This window comes from Lingula anatina, chromosome 9, assembly GCF_051362555.1.
Source record: "Lingula anatina isolate TDL-2025a chromosome 9, LinAna3.0, whole genome shotgun sequence".
Taxonomy (NCBI): domain Eukaryota; kingdom Metazoa; phylum Brachiopoda; class Lingulata; order Lingulida; family Lingulidae; genus Lingula; species Lingula anatina.
The window spans coordinates 16046082-16064056 of NC_141775.1; the positions used below are offsets into that span (position 1 = coordinate 16046082).

The window sequence follows — 17975 nt, forward strand, 5'->3', positions numbered from 1 at the left end:
TAAGCACTTGAGCAAAGGATAGAAACTTGCCGGTTGAAAAGGCTTAACATCTTGACCGGTGCTACATAAATTTCAGTAACAAATGACCAAAATATAAGAATGGAGGTTTAAATTTTCAAAAGTAGGCTTTGATAGAGGGGCATTACCTTCTTTTGTAAAGTATACTGTTTAAATTTGCCGTGATTAGAGGAAGTGAGCAGGTATTACTGGCCAAGACAAGAGCAACACCAATCTAAATCCTTACATTTTCAGACATCAATATATCACCAACAAAATCAAAGTCCACGGATATCTCTTTTGTACTTTATCACCCTAATGTTCCCTTTTAAACACATATAGGTTTTACAGTCATAGGACCTCTACCAGTGGGTATATGACTCTTTGAAAATCGCCATGCTAAAATATGGTTTTGGGGGGTGGGGTGCAAAATGTGGGCACAGTGTGGACTAGGTGGGTGATGTTTTTTGTTTGAATGTCTTGGGAGAAAGAATATTGATTGACAAAAATATCATGTAGGATTATTGTTAATATATAGCTAGATAAGGGGGAAATAAGCATATATATGAGTTGCATGGCTGCTGACTGAAAATCTGCTTCGAAAGCCGGAAAAATCGAAAATTGGGCATAAATCCCTTGAAAAACGGTTTTGGGGCCAAACGTTTGGCAGAAGTTAAAAGGGTCCCCAGGCAAGTATTTCAGCCCAATAAGGTCAAATTCTGTGAACCCCCATCTTGTCGCACTTGTCTGGTGCTTAAAAAAACTGGCACTTAACTGTTACTGACTTTAACCTTTTCCATCTTTTTCTGACACTAAAAACATGTTCTACACTTGTTGACTCTTGGAGAAACTTAACTTACACTCAATAACTCTCTGTCCTTTTACTCTTTTGATTCCGCTTTAATTGTTATCTGTGATTAGTGAAAGTGTAAGTAATTTGCTTTACAACATACACCCCTTCTTCAAAAGAATTCGTCCTCGAATTCTAAAACTTTACAACATACGCTCCTTTTTCATTTTTTCTAAAGCAAAGCAAATACTAAATAACACAAAATACATACATTTTCAAAAAGATTAAATGATAAGGTCACATATATGTCATCAATTTAAATGTTATACGCAAGTTCGTCAATTTCTGCAAAATGAAATAAAATAATAATGAAAGAAAATAATGATTATCTTCCTCAAATACTTCATTTCTACCACAAAGTTAGGCAAAAATATAACTAAGAAAAGTAATTCTATATAATTAACTTATACATATAATTAGAAACACAGTCAACATGAAACAAAAAATATAACCTGAAGGAAGATACATCAAATTTATTTCACATTGTCATGTACACTTTTTTATGTGTGGCCTAAGAGCTCAGATACTTTTTGTTTGTTTTCTCACGCGGATATCGAAATATATTGCTCTCTTATTATGGATATGACACACTTTATTATACAGTTTTTTCTTTCGGTTGCCATTTAAGACATAGTATTTAGGAATGCACTACATGAGACAATAGGGCCGATCGCTCCCTGTCCAATGAACAGCACTCACCACAACGTTGCGACCAGCGCATCGCTCATGATGAAGTACATATTCATCTTCATATTTGTCCACATTGTAGCTCTCCCCTGTGATGACTATAAGATAAATATTTTGTTCATGATACTTCAATCCACGGATTTTATAAAATCATACTGATAAATAATTAAATAGCAAAATGTAAAAATCTTCCTTAATGCATATCATCAGTTTCATGTCATCATTATTAAAAAATCAAATACACTTTTTAAATAACAAAAATCATCTGTTCAAATATTGATAACCAACAATCATAAGATCAATATGTAATATGTTTTTAACATGCAGTTACATTGTAAAGTAATTAAAATAAAGCATGTTAACAAATGATCATGGTTAACACACAATAAAATGCTCATCATTATATATGATAGTACATATTGATTAAAAAAAATCATAATATTTGTCAAGACTTACAAGTGTCATGTTAATTCCGTGCATCTCGCACACTCTCAATAATAATAATCTGAAATGTCTGAAATCATTGAAGTAACAATAAGAATGAATCATAAAGTCATTTATATGTTGTGATCGTATACACACTTCTTATACCAAAAGTTCACTCGCAAAGATTAATCCGTTATGTTAATTATAGACATGTGTAGCAAGTCAAGTCAAATTCAGATTGGATTAAAATAAATCTGCATTGTGATTATATGTTTCGAACTGAATATAGAAAAGTGCACAAGCATGTTTAATGCGCAAACATGTACAATATTCGTTCTTGAATAATTTTCTGGGATAACTCATTCTAAAAACTACAATTAAGAGAATTAATTGTATTTATGTAGCAAATGGTTTGTTTTAGTGGTGCTATTAACTTTTTGGTAATACATCAACGTTTTGTTTGGGTCTTGTGTCTGCACACTTTGACCTTAAGTAGTTGACCAAGACAAGGTGTTAACAGATGTCCAGGGTTAAGGATTGTCTTAGCTGCTGTGTATCAAGGCACACACAAGTATATTCTATGAAAGATGTTTTGGAGATTAATTCCATCGAGCTGCATTCAGTTAGAAGTCATTCAGCTTTGTAGCTGCGGATATATTTACCCGCAGTTTTAGCAGCTACACTGTATTATTACTTCCGTTTCTTTATTGTTATTTGTACACTGGTTACCAGTCATCACTTTTGTGGTTTCAAGATTTGGGGACGACTATTTGTTACTTGGTGACCATTTTCTTCGGATTATTCAGTTTTCCCCAGCCACCAGTTTTGGTATTCAAGATTCAGCGACGGCTGTTGACGGTTATTTGTTACTTGGTGACTTTATTTTATTTGGACAATATTCACTTTTCTCCAGTCACCAGTACTTGATATTCAAGTTTCGGCGATGGCTGTTTCCTTTTACGGGATGACTTCCAGTTTTGGATCACACACAGGCTAGTATTTGTTTTCATTCCCCCCCCCCCCTTTTTTCACGTGTTCTTATCAATACATTTATAATTGTTGTGTTACGCAACTACAGTTGTTACCTATTTTGTTTAGGTGTCACTCATCATGTTATTTTTGATTTTTTTTTTTCTTTTGTGTGCATCTATTTTATTTATGTTTATATTCCTATCGGGCCAGGTGTTTTTGCAGTTTTCATATTTTCTATTTCCTGGCTGTCATTGACTATTCATATCCTATTTCCGAATGTCGCCGTGTCCGCATTACCAGATGGAGTATTATTAGGGGTTTCTGGTCGACTAGGCGATATGCATTTTTGGAGTTTTTATGCTCCTTTTTCTGGGTGTACTTCCCAGGTTTTAACTGTTTGCCTAGTAGTGAGAACCCTGTAGTGGTATCTGGTATACTAGGTTCTGGGTGTATTCCCAGGTTTTTAACTGTTTGCCTAGTAGTGAGAGCCCTTTGGTGGTATCTGGTATACTAGGTTCTGGGTGTATTCCCAGGTTTTTAACTGTTTGCCTAGTAGTGAGAGCCCTTTGTGGTATCTGGTATACTAGGTTTTAATTTTTTGGGAGCTGTTATGCCCCTATTCTGGGGAGTCACCCAGCTATATGTTCGTTGCCTAGTCGGTTTTCCAGATATCCCTGTTTTTACGTGCACGGCTAAGCTGAGGCTGTTGCCTGCATGGATTTTCTCTGGCGGCGGACTAGGAGCTGTTTAATTTTTTGCACTTCTTATATCAATATGGCGCATGCCATATCTACCCAGGCTATTCGTTGGGTTTATGCCGGGTTTATATGTTCTCTGTACAAGTGTATATTTTATTCATATTACTTATTCCGCTTACTTACTTGAATTACCTGGCCCGGGAAATTTTTATTACTGAATTGTCTTATATATTATGCAACTGCCTTCGGTCTTCTTAGTTTCCTTTGTTTTTATGTTACCATGCCTTCCAAGACCCCTCCCGGGTGGAGTACCGTAAGCGGTCCAGGATGTCGGTTGTCTCCAATGCGCGCTCATTATCCAGCAAACGACGATTGGCTCCTGCATCCACTGCTCCTGGTGGAAAGAAGCCGTGTCACACCGGCACAGTAATGCCGTGCGCTTCTCCTTCTCCCGACTCCTCCCTGCAAGAGACTAACGTTCAGCAGCAGATAGTATCAGCAGACTCTCGACACTGTAAACACACGGGTCCAGCCGATGAAATTGGAAGTGATCCACATGCCCTCGTAAAAATCGCTGATTTCCCTTTACCTTTGGACTGAAGTTTTTTTTTTTTTTTTTTTTTTTTTTTTTTTTTTTTTTTTTTTGTTTTTGTTTTTGTTTTCAGCGATTTTCTAACAAAAAATTTATTGATTCTGTAAACTTACTTACGTACGGCTTATCTATTAGAACATTAAGAAGCTCCTTATGCTAATGATTGGCGTCTTTATGATGACGCCTTTTGCAACTTACGACCAACACTACTGGTCCCGTGGGATAAGTTATCCCCGTGTTACCGTTAAAAGTGGCAACCATGAATACCCCCCCCCCTTTTCTACGTCCCTTTCGTCTAGGCATCTTTTTTTTTTGCTTTTTATAAAAGGGAGTAATGCACCTTTAGTCTATGCTAATTTAGCACTGTTGCCAGTACTGGGATCCCATCCTAAAATCGATTGCCCCACATCCCACGCCCAGTTACAGACCCCGCCTACAACATTGTCTAACAACTCCAATTACCCATTCCCTGTTACAATTGGTACTTAAGGTTAGGATCCTCATCAGGTGTTTTTCTCATCAATATATTTCCAAGGGTTCCTGCCTTCATTGCACCACCACTCCTAGCCTTCACGCATTTCATAATCATTTATCAGCCCGTACTCATCCTGAAGCGATTTTGGATTATATTGATCAGGTTTATCCTCTGGGCGGATTGCTGGCCCAATTTTATCTCCCTCTTCCATATTTTAAATGTTCGCCATTACACATTATTACTAAATCTGAACCTTATAAATTCCGTGTTATTCGCGACCTTTCTTATCCCCACCTGGACTCGGTTAATTCTAATATACCCAGAGTATTTTCTGTACAACTCAATATATTATACGATTATCGCCCATATCCAACATTTCGGCCCTGGTGCTCTTTTAGCTAGGTCTGACATTCTAGATGTTTTCCGCATTTCAGCTCTTATAGCCTTTTGGTTTATCATCTTCTTTGTTTTTCTTGGAATGAATTGTTTATTTTGAAACATGTCTGCCAATGGGTGCAAGTCGTTCGTGCCAAATATTTAATCACTGAGTACAGCTCTAAAATGGATGTTAAAAAAAAAAAAAAAAAAAAAAAAAAAAAAAAAAAAAAAAAAAAAAATTCATGCCTCGGCCATATCCTATATATTGATGATTTTTCTCTCATTGGACCCCCATTTCCAATAACTTACAAAACTTAATTTACAAAATTTTCTTGCATTATGCAAACGGAGTAAGGTTCCCATTAATGGCTAAAAAAAAAAAAAAAAAAAAAACATTTTTCCGACCACTTGTTCAACTAATTGCGGCGTTGAAATAGATTCGCTAGTAGGTCGTGTGCCACAGGACAAATTGGAAAAGTGTTATGTTTTAGTTTCCTAGCTTTCTCAAAGGAGAATAGGTACAATTGAAAGAGTTACATCTCTTATGGGTTTTAAACTTTGCATGCTTAGGCGTAGTGCCGGGCAGGGCTTTCTTACGCCGCTAAATTCATTTAACTGTTGGTGTTAGGCGCCCCCGTCATTATATTCGACTCAATAGTGAAGCAAGAGCGGACCTAGGCATGTGGCTTTATTTTTCACATCACTTAATGGAAAATCGGTCCTGCTGCCTTCATCATGACAATCGTCAGATACCTTACACTTGTTTACAAATGCCTCGGGGTCAATAGGTTATGCGGCGGTCTTTGGCTGTCAGTGATTCTTTATGAATGGGTTGCGGTTGTTGCACTTTGGCATATCACAGTTAAAGAGCCGTTTCCTATAGTTCTTGCTTTGAATTTTTAGTTATCTCAGCTGTTTGAGTCCGACAGGTACATCTCGCCCTCTCCTTTGCCAAGTGCAAGCCTTCTTCTATTATCGACGAACTTTTACGCATATGTTAGGTCCTTTATTACAGTTTATTGATGGAACACCGGTCACTTATTCTTATGTTTCTTCGTAATTATCTAAAGCCCTTGCTTTTTCAGGATAGTTATATAGCGGTATTGTTTTTATAATTATGTGTGTTTCATGTTTCAAAAAAAAAAAAAAATTACAGGGTGGGATCACCATTTTACTGCCTTATTGGCTCCCTTAATTTTATTCATGGTTGCCAGTTTCTCTTCCTATCCCTCATTCACCTGTAGCTAGTTCTTCATGGGATATATATATATATATATATATATATATATATATATATATATATATATATATATATATATATATATATATATATATATATATATATTTTTTTTTTTTTTTTTTTTTAGTAGCACATAGGATTCAGATATAATGTCAGATGTTGTTTATCATTCCATTTTTTTTTTTTCACAAGCTCTCCTCGGTTGGCGGGGATGTGAGCTTCTCTCACATCATATGGCCTTTTATTTTCATTTGCGCCAACTTTTTGCTCCTATAGCTGTTGTGATTTCTCATATTTTTCATAATTAATCCTGGTTACATTTCATTAACATACTTTATTATTTTTATATTTAGCACTTATATAGTTTGGGGGATGTTTATTATCTCCCCGGTTTTGTAACTTTGTATCTTATTAGTTTTCGTCATTAATAAATGACAATTTCAGTCATATGGACTTATCCTACTTAATTTGGAGCAAAAACAGAGCTTCGTTGTGCTTGTGAACATTTGGCTACATAAAACTACAATTAAGAGAATTAATTGTATTTATGTAGCAAATGGTTTGTTTTAGTGGTGCTATTAACTTTTTGGTAATACATCAACGTTTTGTTTGGGTCTTGTGTCTGCACACTTTGACCTTAAGTAGTTGACCAAGACAAGGTGTTAACAGATGTCCAGGGTTAAGGATTGTCTTAGCTGCTGTGTATCAAGGCACACACAAGTATATTCTATGAAAGATGTTTTGGAGATTAATTCCATCGAGCTGCATTCAGTTAGAAGTCATTCAGCTTTGTAGCTGTGGATATATTTACCCGCAGTTTTAGCAGCTACACTGTATTATTACTTCCGTTTCTTTATTGTTATTTGTACACCCTCCACCCTCCCCTACCACCTGCCTTCATCCTTGTGGTGTTTTTAACACTTAGACTTATTTACTTTCAAGCGGCACCTGTGTGACATAATTAAAGGGGGCACCTATTTGGACAGTGCCACTTTGCCTCTGGTAGGCCTGCTAATCAGAGGCATATGAGTTCAGTTATTCAGGAGACAGTTAATGCTCTCCCTCACTTTTCTCGTAAAATTCACAACATTAAGAAGTGCATTATTCAGGAGTAAAAATTTTGAGGTGATGTTTGGTAAACTTATTCAACCCCCCCCCCCATATTTTTTTTTCTCTTTCCATGACTAATGAAGCAGATTTGAGCATTGGCTCAATGTAACATGGTTGTATTTATGCTTGTTAGCTATAACTCATTTGGCACATTAATTAGTCATTTCAGATTATCTGGTTATCATTTGTTTATTGATATATATCATACATGTGAGATTATTACTTTAAAACTATAGTTAGGTAAATGTACTATGCAGGGCATATGAGGCAGTACGTAGGCCAAGAGAGACAACTCTATGATTGGGCTGTCAGAGCAATGAGGAAACCTACGTCCCCGTCCTAAAAAGGTAGGGGTTGCGTAGCTCGCTCTCAGCCTAGGCCGGCTTTAGAATGTGCCTTTTGCCTTTTCTTTTCATTTGCGCCAACCATTTGCGCCAACTTTTTGCTCCTATAGCTGTTGTGATTTCTCATATTTTTCATAAGCCTTTTATTTTCATTTGCGCCAACTTTTTGCTCCTATAGCTGTTGTGATTTCTCATATTTTTCATAATTAATCCTGGTTACATTTCATTAACATACTTTATTATTTTTATATTTAGCACTTATATAGTTTGGGGGATGTTTATTATCTCCCCGGTTTTGTAACTTTGTATCTTATTAGTTTTCGTCATTAATAAATGACAATTTCATTCGCGCCAACTTTTTGCTCCTATAGCTGTTGTGATTTCTCATATTTTTCATAATTAATCCTGGTTACATTTCATTAACATACTTTATTATTTTTATATTTAGCACTTATATAGTTTGGGGGATGTTTATTATCTCCCCGGTTTTGTAACTTTGTATCTTATTAGTTTTCGTCATTAATAAATGACAATTTCAGTCATATGGACTTATCCTACTTAATTTGGAGCAAAAACAGAGCTTCGTTGTGCTTGTGAACATTTGGCTACATAAATAACGTTTTTTGTTTATCATAATGTTTATATTTGTCAAACCATGCCAATGTTTTGACAGATGTAGTCTGTAGATACAAATACTTAAATGAACTTTTCTAAATTATTATAGTTATTACTTCACTTCGTAATATGAATGAATCTGTGGTTCTAAGATTCTTCGGCTTATTAATTTATTTTGTTGCGAAGTTTTATAATCACTACGGTAAAGTAAGCACTGTATCGTTTACGTATACTTCTTTAAGTAAAGCCACTATTAGTGCCAATTGCCTGACCTTGACAAACAGACCAAATTTCATCACGAGCAATAAGCTCTGTATCCCGAATAAATATTTGAGGTGAATCATCTGTAGGAAATATTTCGTCTGCTAGAATAACATCTGCCATACAAGTATAGGTTTGCTCTTAATTGTCTCTTGCTGTTTGAGCCATGTTTAGCAATCTCAAATGATAACATATCTTTGGCAAAAAAATGAGAAAAAAATTGTGAATATAACTGAAGAAGAGCTGATTCTGAATTTAAAGGTTCACTAAATAAACCATTGTGTTTCATGTTGAAAATATACATGGTGAATAGAAATATGCAACAAACCAAATTTAATGGATATAGCTGAACTGTCTTAGTGTTGGGAAATAAAAATACATCTAAGTTCAAATCGTAAAAGCTGAAAAAATTTGAATGACACATTAATGACAACTACTTAAAGAGGTCGTTGTTCTAGGGCATTCCGGGGTAATGTCAATGACTGACTTGTCAAAACATCTCGTCTGTATTTTAACAGGTTACTATATGCTTTCCATTATGATGTGGCGTGAACCTTGTGATAACTTGTATTACATCGTTGGGATGTAACGTTTACTCATATGAATAAGATCCGTGTTCTTTGTTAAACAGTTCTTCAGAAACAAAATTGTCTACACTCAACACCGCTGAGCGCGCTGATGCCGCCACAACATTACAGTGAGAATTTATATAATCATCATTTTAAAAGGTCAATGCTCTTGGTTTTTTTTTTCAGTGCACACTGCTTTAACTTAAGCCTCATTTGCGAAAATAAAGAGAGGAAATGAGATAGATAAGATAGATAGGAAAACAGTGAATCGATTCACATTTAGGGTTCAGTTAAGTTGTATCACTGTGTTGTCCAAATTATACATTTGACCTTTGTGTACTTTTTTACAGTGTGTAAGTGTACTATCTTTTTATTTACCAGTGTATCGATTATCTAACTCGTCTCGAAGAGATAGATCATTGTGCTTTCTCTTTAATTTCTACGTTTTCTTCGTCTTCCTTGTAACGTCTTATTGATATGATAATCTCTTTTTAATGTGTCTGAAATATTTTCTTCAGGTTCCCAGGAAGTGTTCTTATAACCCTTATATTTTACTTTGTAATGTCTCTTTGCGTTTATATTCTTACAACATAACAATTTTTCTACTTCATAATATTCGTACTCGTCTTGCTTACTGTCCGATGCAAGTTCTGCTTTTTCTGTTTCATGAATGTCTCTATCTTGTGTTTCATTGGTCGTTTTATTGTCATTTGATTTGTTGTCTTGCTCATTATTACTTTCATTCAGCCTTTCGTATTTATTGTAATCTTTAGGGTCATAATACATTTTCAATCTATTTGCATGAACAGGCGATTTATGTTCCTTGTGTGTTTTACAATCTCTCAAATAATACGTGCACCCTGTTGATAAGATCTTTGTAATGTAATATGGTCCTTTGTATTTAATGTACAATTTAGAACTTAATCCTTTAGGTGTCATTGGAGTATATATCCAAACTCTATCACCTACTTTATAAATCGGTTGCTTTGATTTAAGGTCATACCTTTCTTTATACTGTTTCTGAGTTGCTTCCCTATTCTTTGTTGCAATTTCTTTTGCTGTTTCAAGGGTGTCTTTCAATTCTTTAATGTACTGAGGTAGATTTTTATTCTCATGAGATTCAGGTATCAAGTCACTATCTAATGGCGTACTAAATAATAAGGAGAAAACTTTGTGGACTGCGTACAAGGAGTTGCACGCAATGCCATCATTACTCCTGGAAGTATATCAGGCCAATTAGTTTGATCTTTCTCACAATATGCTCTCAAAGTTTGAGCAATTATTGAATTAGTTCTTTCACAGGCTGCGTTACTTTGTGGATGCCATGCACTAGTATGATAGCGCTTTATGTGGAATAATTTACATAACGATTGAATAATTTGAGATAAAAAATTCTTTCCTCGATCAGAAACGAGATATGACGGACAACCATATCTTGTAAACACTTCTCTGTAAAGAGTCTTGGCGATTTCTTCGGCTTCTTGAGTTTTCAAAGGTATTGCTTCAGCAAAATTAGAAAAAGAACACGTAACCAACAAAATGTACTTATATCCTTCTTTTGATTTTATTAAGGGACCTAATATATCCATGTGCATTCTTTCAAACACGCCTGCGATGAGTAAAGGATTCAAAGGTGCTGGAGCATCTCTACGTAAATGCTTAACCTTTTGACACACTTCACATGATTTGACGTACTCCATGACGTCTTTATAAAGTGACTTCCAAAAATACTTATTCCTAATGGAGGCAAAAGTTCTGTCGCAACCTTGATGACCGCCAGCTGTCAAGGAATCATGATATGTATGTAAAACGTCGCTTCTGAGTGTTTCAGGGACAGCTAATTGTTTTATTATTCGCAGCTTCTCTGGCATTCCTCGCGAATGCGGTTGATAAAGGTGATACAAAACGTTATCTATCATCACGTATTGATCTGATTCTGCGATGATTTTACGCGCTTGTTTCAAGTCGACGGGTAAATCGTTTAGTTCCAGGTATCTTATTATATCTTGAAATTCAGGCCATTCACGTTGGTCTTGTTTTAATTTTTCTTTCTCGTCTACATTTGTAACATCATCAACGTTTATGTCATCACATTGACTTAAGTGCTGCTCACTTCTCGATTTGCTAGTTTGTTTTGGTAAACACAGCCTAGCTTGGGTGAAATTTTTATCTTGACACCTGTCAGTATCATCCGCACTTAAGTGACTATCGTTGCTAATGGTTTCTAAAACATTTACTGGTTCATATTCGCGTCTTGATAGTGCAGCAGCTGGGTTTGTTTTTCCAGGTCTGTGAATTATTTCAAAAGCTAGGCCTTGTAACTTCAATGACCATCTAATAAGCCTGCCAGATGTATGTTTCACATTTTGTAGCCACGAAATTGCTTTATTATCTGTATACACTTTAAAGTGGTTGTTGGACAAATATTGTTCAAATTGTTTTATCCCTTCAATAACTGCCAAACATTCTAATTCATGGATTGTGTAGTTCTTTTCAGCGTTGTTTAAAGATCTACCTCCATACGCAATAACTCTATCATGGTTGTTGTCATTCTTTTGACCTAAAATATAACCTATAGCTGTAGTAGATGCGTCCGTCGTTAGTGTAAACTCGCGCGACATATCTGGATAAGCCAGTATTTTATAAATTTTCTGTAGAAGTTACACAACCCTAAAAAACTTCTGACGTCTCTTACAGCTTTTGGCGTTGGAAACGATTTTATGGCTTCAAGATTTTTCTCATCTGGTCTTATTCCATTTTTATCTATTACATGGCCTAAATATTTAGCTTTTGGTGTTGCAAACTTACATTTTGATGGTTTAAGTCTGAGATTTGCAGATCTTAGTTTTTGGAATACTTGGTTTAAAAACTGTTTTAAGTGCTCGTCAAACGTCTTACTCATGACCAAAATATCATCGATGTATATCAGTATTGTTTTCCAATTCATGTCTCTAAAAATGTGACTCATTAAGGCTTGGAAGCTAACACCAGCATTACGAAGGCCATACGCTAAACGTAAGAATTGAAAGTGACCGTGGTGTGTGATAAACGCAGTCTTGTGTTTAGTTTCAGGGTCAAGAGGTAATTGCCAGTATGCACCTGCCATATCTAAACTTGAGAAATATCTAGCACCTGACGTACCTATCGTTTCAAAAACATCTTCTAAACGTGGGAGTGGCCAATGCATAGGTTTTGTAACTTTATTTAACTTCCAGTAATCAATTGCAAATCTGTATTCTCCATTTTTCTTTTTTACAAGTACTACTGGACTACTGTACTCACTCATGCTTTCTTCGATTATACCGTGTTGTAACATTTCGTCTACTTGTTTGACAATTTCATCTTTCAGCTTCGGTGACGTACGATAAAACGTTTGTTTGACAGGGATATCATTAATTGTGTCAATCCTATGTTGATACATATTTGCTGAACCTAATTCTGATAGATTGGTAGCAAAAACTTCACGATTACGTCCTAACAACATTTTTAATTGTTGTTTCTGATTTTCACTCATGTCTGAATCTGCAAATTTTATATTTAATTCATCTGCATTCCGCAATGCTTCTTGATCTGATAACCTATCACCTTTTTGTGCTGTATGTCCCTTTGACATTTCATTTAAAGCACTGACGCTTGCCAGACTCACTGAACTTGCAACAGCTAATATTGTTCTTTTGGAAACGAAAATACTTTCATCGCTAGGGTTCATTATTCTATAAGCGGATTTGTTTTTATCAATTGAAACCAAACATTTTGGTCCGATAAGTTTTTTCTTTGACTCAAGCTTTCGTACTGGTTCTAGTAAAGCTACTGAAATAGAGGAAGAGTGTGATATTTTCACTGGTATTAAGCATTCACATCTGGGTGGAATAAATTCTGATTTAAAGTTACGCACTAAACCTACTACAGGTGGACTATAAGAAGGTAAGAGCAAATTATAATCAGGCAATGCCATGCTATCAGACGATAAATCAATTTTTACATTTTGTTTTCTTAAGAAATCTGTGCCTAATATCAAACCTCTTGGCAACTGACTAAATACGTGGACTTTATGTTTTATGATTACATCACCAAAGCAAAGAGGTAGCTCTACTTTTCCTAGAACTTTAATCACAGATCCATCAACAACTGAAACTTCTTTTAATGACGGTTTTTCGTATGAATTTCGATCCTTTTTCCCTAATTTTGATAAGAAAGATTCCGATACACAAGATATGACTGCACCTGTGTCAACCAAAGCATTGACATGTTGTTTGTCGATTTGGATTGATACTAGATTATTAGCTTGGTAATCGGAAATAATAGAAATTGGCACTTTTCTATCTTCAATCTTGTTATAAAACCTTTTTCTTTTTCCTAGCCGTTTGTTTACACGTGCAGAATGACAGACTTTTGCTATGTGTCCTATTTTACCACAACAATTACAGTTAAAATTGCGACCAAAACAATTAGTTCTAAGATGCGTGTACTCACCACATCCCTGACATATTGGCCATTTTCTTATCGGATTTTGTTGTTGAGGATAGTTCGTATGTCCAGCTAATGTTAATTTGTACTCTGAGCGTCGCAGATACCTGCCGCGTTGTGTCATACTTCTGGGACCTATGGTGTTGGGAGTGAATTTTCCTGGATACTCTATAGGGCTCGATCTTGGGGTTTCAAAGTTTGTTTCATTTCTGGTTTCGCTTGGTTCTTGCAATATATGGATTGCAGACTGCGCATTGGCGATGTCCTTAATTGAACTCTGAAGAGTGTCTATTTTCTCTGTTATCATTTTTATGTCATTTCGTTGACCTCTTTTCGTCGGCTGAACTGCGTTTTCTGCAATGCGCGCGTTGTGCATAAGAGAATCAAAGTCTGTGGGCTCCCTCTGCAATACAAATGGGCGGATTTCGGGGAGTAACCCATTCATTACCACTGTAAATGTCGTCCCGTCATCTAAACGCGCACGTTTGGCGTCGTGACGCATCGACTCAATGTAACTCTGTACTGGTTCTTCTGGCAGCTGTTGACGTCTGAAAAAATCTGAGGCTTTCTCCCAAGTTTCTCCGGATTTCAGTTCATATCGCTGTCGGAACTCGCGGACTAGCGATTTCCAGTCTTTTTGTACTTCCACTGTTAAACAATCGTACCAGTTTAACACTGTTGGATTCAGTAAGAGAGGAAATAAGGCGGTAATTTGTTCATCTTCTATTTTTTTGTACTGAGTATAATTTTCAAATTGTTTTAACCACCTTTCTACATCTTCGTTTGCGTTACCAGTAAACTCTTCTGGCGCTAAAGTCAAATCTGACAACATCTTCATTTTTTTTTTTTTTTTTTCAGTTATTAATTGTTGCTTGGGTAATGACTTTTGGCGATTTTCAATACCCAGCATACTCAGTTTTCGCTGCACTGGGGCACTGACGATGTTTGCCCTTGGGTGGATGGTGTGAACCCATCGGTGTCTACGCTCCTGCTGCCGTTATGACCATAACTGTATCGCCGTTCCGCTTGCCTCGGTAGAGCGGGGATCGATTTTTCCTCCACCACTTGTTATAGTGAGGAATGACGACAGCAGTTTGGAGCTTTCGAACGTTTATTCACCGACTCTTGCTTCTTACAACTTCACAAATATTTATACTCAATTTCTCCGTACTGATCACGCATTTACTTGTTTTCTTTTCCATTGTCTTTGCGTGATTACAAAATATTTTCCATTCCCATGTTGCAAGTCACTATGCAACATTTCCTTATCAGGTAATCCCTAAGAAACTTGTTTTCAATTAAAGATATCTAAAATATTATTTGGATTACTCATGCTTGGACCTTATCCAAAACTCAGCTATCATGTGATAAATAGATGATCAAAATTATTATATGTTATGAAATTAACCAATCACATTAACTGTTACTGACTTTGACCTTTTCCATCTTTTTCTGACACTAAAAACATGTTCTACACTTGTTGACTCTTGGAGAAACTTAACTTACACTCAATAACTCTCTGTCCTTTTACTCTTTTGATTCCGCTTTAATTGTTATCTGTGATTAGTGAAAGTGTAAGTAATTTGCTTTACAACAGATATTTTCCCACATAACCTCAATGTCATATGGGGAGAAATGTCCCTGCACGCAATATATAGTAAGCTCGCCACAACCTGTAACCTTGAAAATACTATTTACGATTTCACAGTACGTTATTCGTGATAAAAGTTATCTTGGCTCTTGCGCGTGCTCAGGGAAGACGGAACTGGTAAAACTACCCCCTCATGCCTACCTGTCCTTGTAGCATTATGGCGGGAGTTTGAGAAAACGTTCCTTAAGTCAAAACTAAAGGTATCGCGCTAGCTTGCGCCATTGCATCTTGACAATTTAAGCGTTTTGTTCATGTACTTTAAGGCAGATCATTTAAATAACAAATCTACAAACACAGTAAGAGCACAAATACAAAATGGCAGCATTTTCGGTTACCAGCAATTGAGAATAACGACAATATGAGTACAATACCAAGTACCTGCTAACTGTAACATATCGCCACGGTGAAACAGGTTCAAACCTAAAACGAAGACAACAAACAGCTTGGCGAAGCTTTCTATTCCTTATTGTCAACTGTTATCCTCCGTGAGTGCTGCAAATTGGACTTCTCGAACGCAAACATTTACAAAACCTTCCAAAACGACTGGCCCCAGCGACTCGCAAGGCATACTTGCGCCTTTCCATTGCAACCTTTCCTCTAGTCCTACGAACCCCACGGATTCTACTGCAACCAAAATTCGCTGGGGCCATACGATCCTAAAATTCGTGCGCCCGGTTGTGACCATGGCTTTAATGGGTGGTACAGTCGCAGAAAACCGCGGCAACAACGGCTCCATTTTCGAAGAAGCCACACGGGGGATGTAAGGCAACTGTAATGAGACTGTATGGGTTTTTAACGCGTTAACTTTTCAACCGGCAAACCGATATTTTCCCACATAACCTCAGTGTCATATGGGGAGAAATGTCCCTGCACGCAATATATAGTAAGCTCGCCACAGCCTGTAACCTTGAAAATACTATTTATTTTTTCTTGAAGCGTTATCGAAGGCGTTTGAGAAAACATTCCTGTAAGTCAAAATTAAAGGTATCGCGCTAGCTTGCGCCATTGCATTTTGTCAATTTAAGCGTTTTGTACGGGTACTTCAAGGCAGGTCATTTAAATAACAAATGCAGCATTTTCGATTACCAGCAATTGGGAATAACGACAATGAGAATACAATACCAAGTAACTGTAAACTGTTTGAGAAAACAGTTAACTGTCAAACCCAAAAACATACGATCCTAAAATTCGTGCGCCCAGTTGTAACCATGGCTAAAATGGGTGCTACAGTCGCAGAAATCCGCGGCAACAACGGCTCCATTTTCGAGGAAGCCACACGGGGGATGTAAGGCAACTGTAATGAGACTGTTGGGGTATTTCAACGCGCTAACATTTCAACCGGCAAACCGATATTTTCCCACAACCTCAATGTCATATGGGGAGAAATGTCCCTGCACGCAATATATAGTAAGCTCGCCACAGCCTGTAACCTTGAAAATACTATTTACGATTTCACCGTACGTCATTCGTGATAAAAGTTATCTTGGCTCTTGCGCGTGCTCAGGGAAGACGGAACTGGTAAAACTACCCCCATATGTCTACCTGTCCTTGTAGTGTTATCGCGGGAGTTTGAGAAAACGTTCCTGTAAGTCAAAACTAAAGGTATCGCGCTAGCTTGCGCCATTGCATCTTGTCAATTTAAGCGTTTTGTTCATGTACTTTAAGGCAGATCATTTAAATAACAAATCTACAAACACAGTAAGAGCACAAATACAAAATGACAGCATTTTCGGTTACCAGCAATTGAGAATAACGACAATATGAGTACAATACCAAGTACCTGCTAACTGTAACATATCGCCACGGTGAAAAAGGTTCAAACCCAGAACGAAGACAACAAGCAGCTTGACGAAGTTGTTCATTTTCGTAAACTTGTTTCTTCTCCTTATTGTCGACTGATGTTCTCCGTGAGTGGAATTTGGCGTCTCAAACTTGAACGTTTGCAATAACTTTAAAACTGCGTTGCCATCGGTTTATATAGAACTCTGTGCTCTTCCCGTGGGCGTTTCGATAGATGACAGGTTTGAAAAATCCTTTCGGTTGACACGCCCCATCTGGGTAGATCTAGACAATTGTCTCTAACATTTGATACGCAACCAAGTTGCACCCGTCACAAAGGGCTAATTCCTACTGAGACTATCGTTCTACGCACATCGATCCAGCTTTGCGGGGACTCAAGGTGAATGCAATCAGGTTAACAAATGAACACGCCCACTCTTGAAATCAACGTGGTTGTAGAATCCCCAGCTTTTCTGTTCTGCTCGGCGCCGGGAGGAGGCGTGATAAGCTGTTGATCTGCTTTCATTCAGCGAGACCCCCTGAGGAGTTGAATCGATCTACGTAGACCGACAGTTTCATTGGAAATGCCCCTACATTGTGTAAAGGTAAATTAAAAATCTGGAAACTTGTCAACGGAGGTAGTCTTTGACGTTTCAGAGAAAATTACCTAAAATTTCAGGCTATAAACAATTTAGTTTTATTATTTGACCTTTAAGATTTGCTGGCCTGAAATTAAAGTTGAAATATGATCGTGTTTTTGTCATCCCCGGCAGAATGACGCACAACTCAGCAAGAAGAGGAAGGGAGCCGATTTTACACGGCTTGAATTGAAAAAATGACATGCTCCATTAATGAAACCCAATT

At 36.9% G+C, this 17975-nt stretch overlaps 1 long non-coding RNA gene across 1 annotated transcript; it reads right to left on the minus strand.

Annotated features, from left to right (window-relative positions):
• Positions 1 to 1295: 1295 nt before the first annotated feature.
• Positions 1296 to 15280, minus strand: LOC147759984 (uncharacterized). Its single transcript, XR_015331047.1, has 2 exons — positions 13688 to 15280; positions 1296 to 2048 (listed from the first exon to the last, which is right to left on the minus strand). It is a non-coding gene; the product is annotated as an uncharacterized LOC147759984 (long non-coding RNA).
• Positions 15281 to 17975: the final 2695 nt, after the last annotated feature.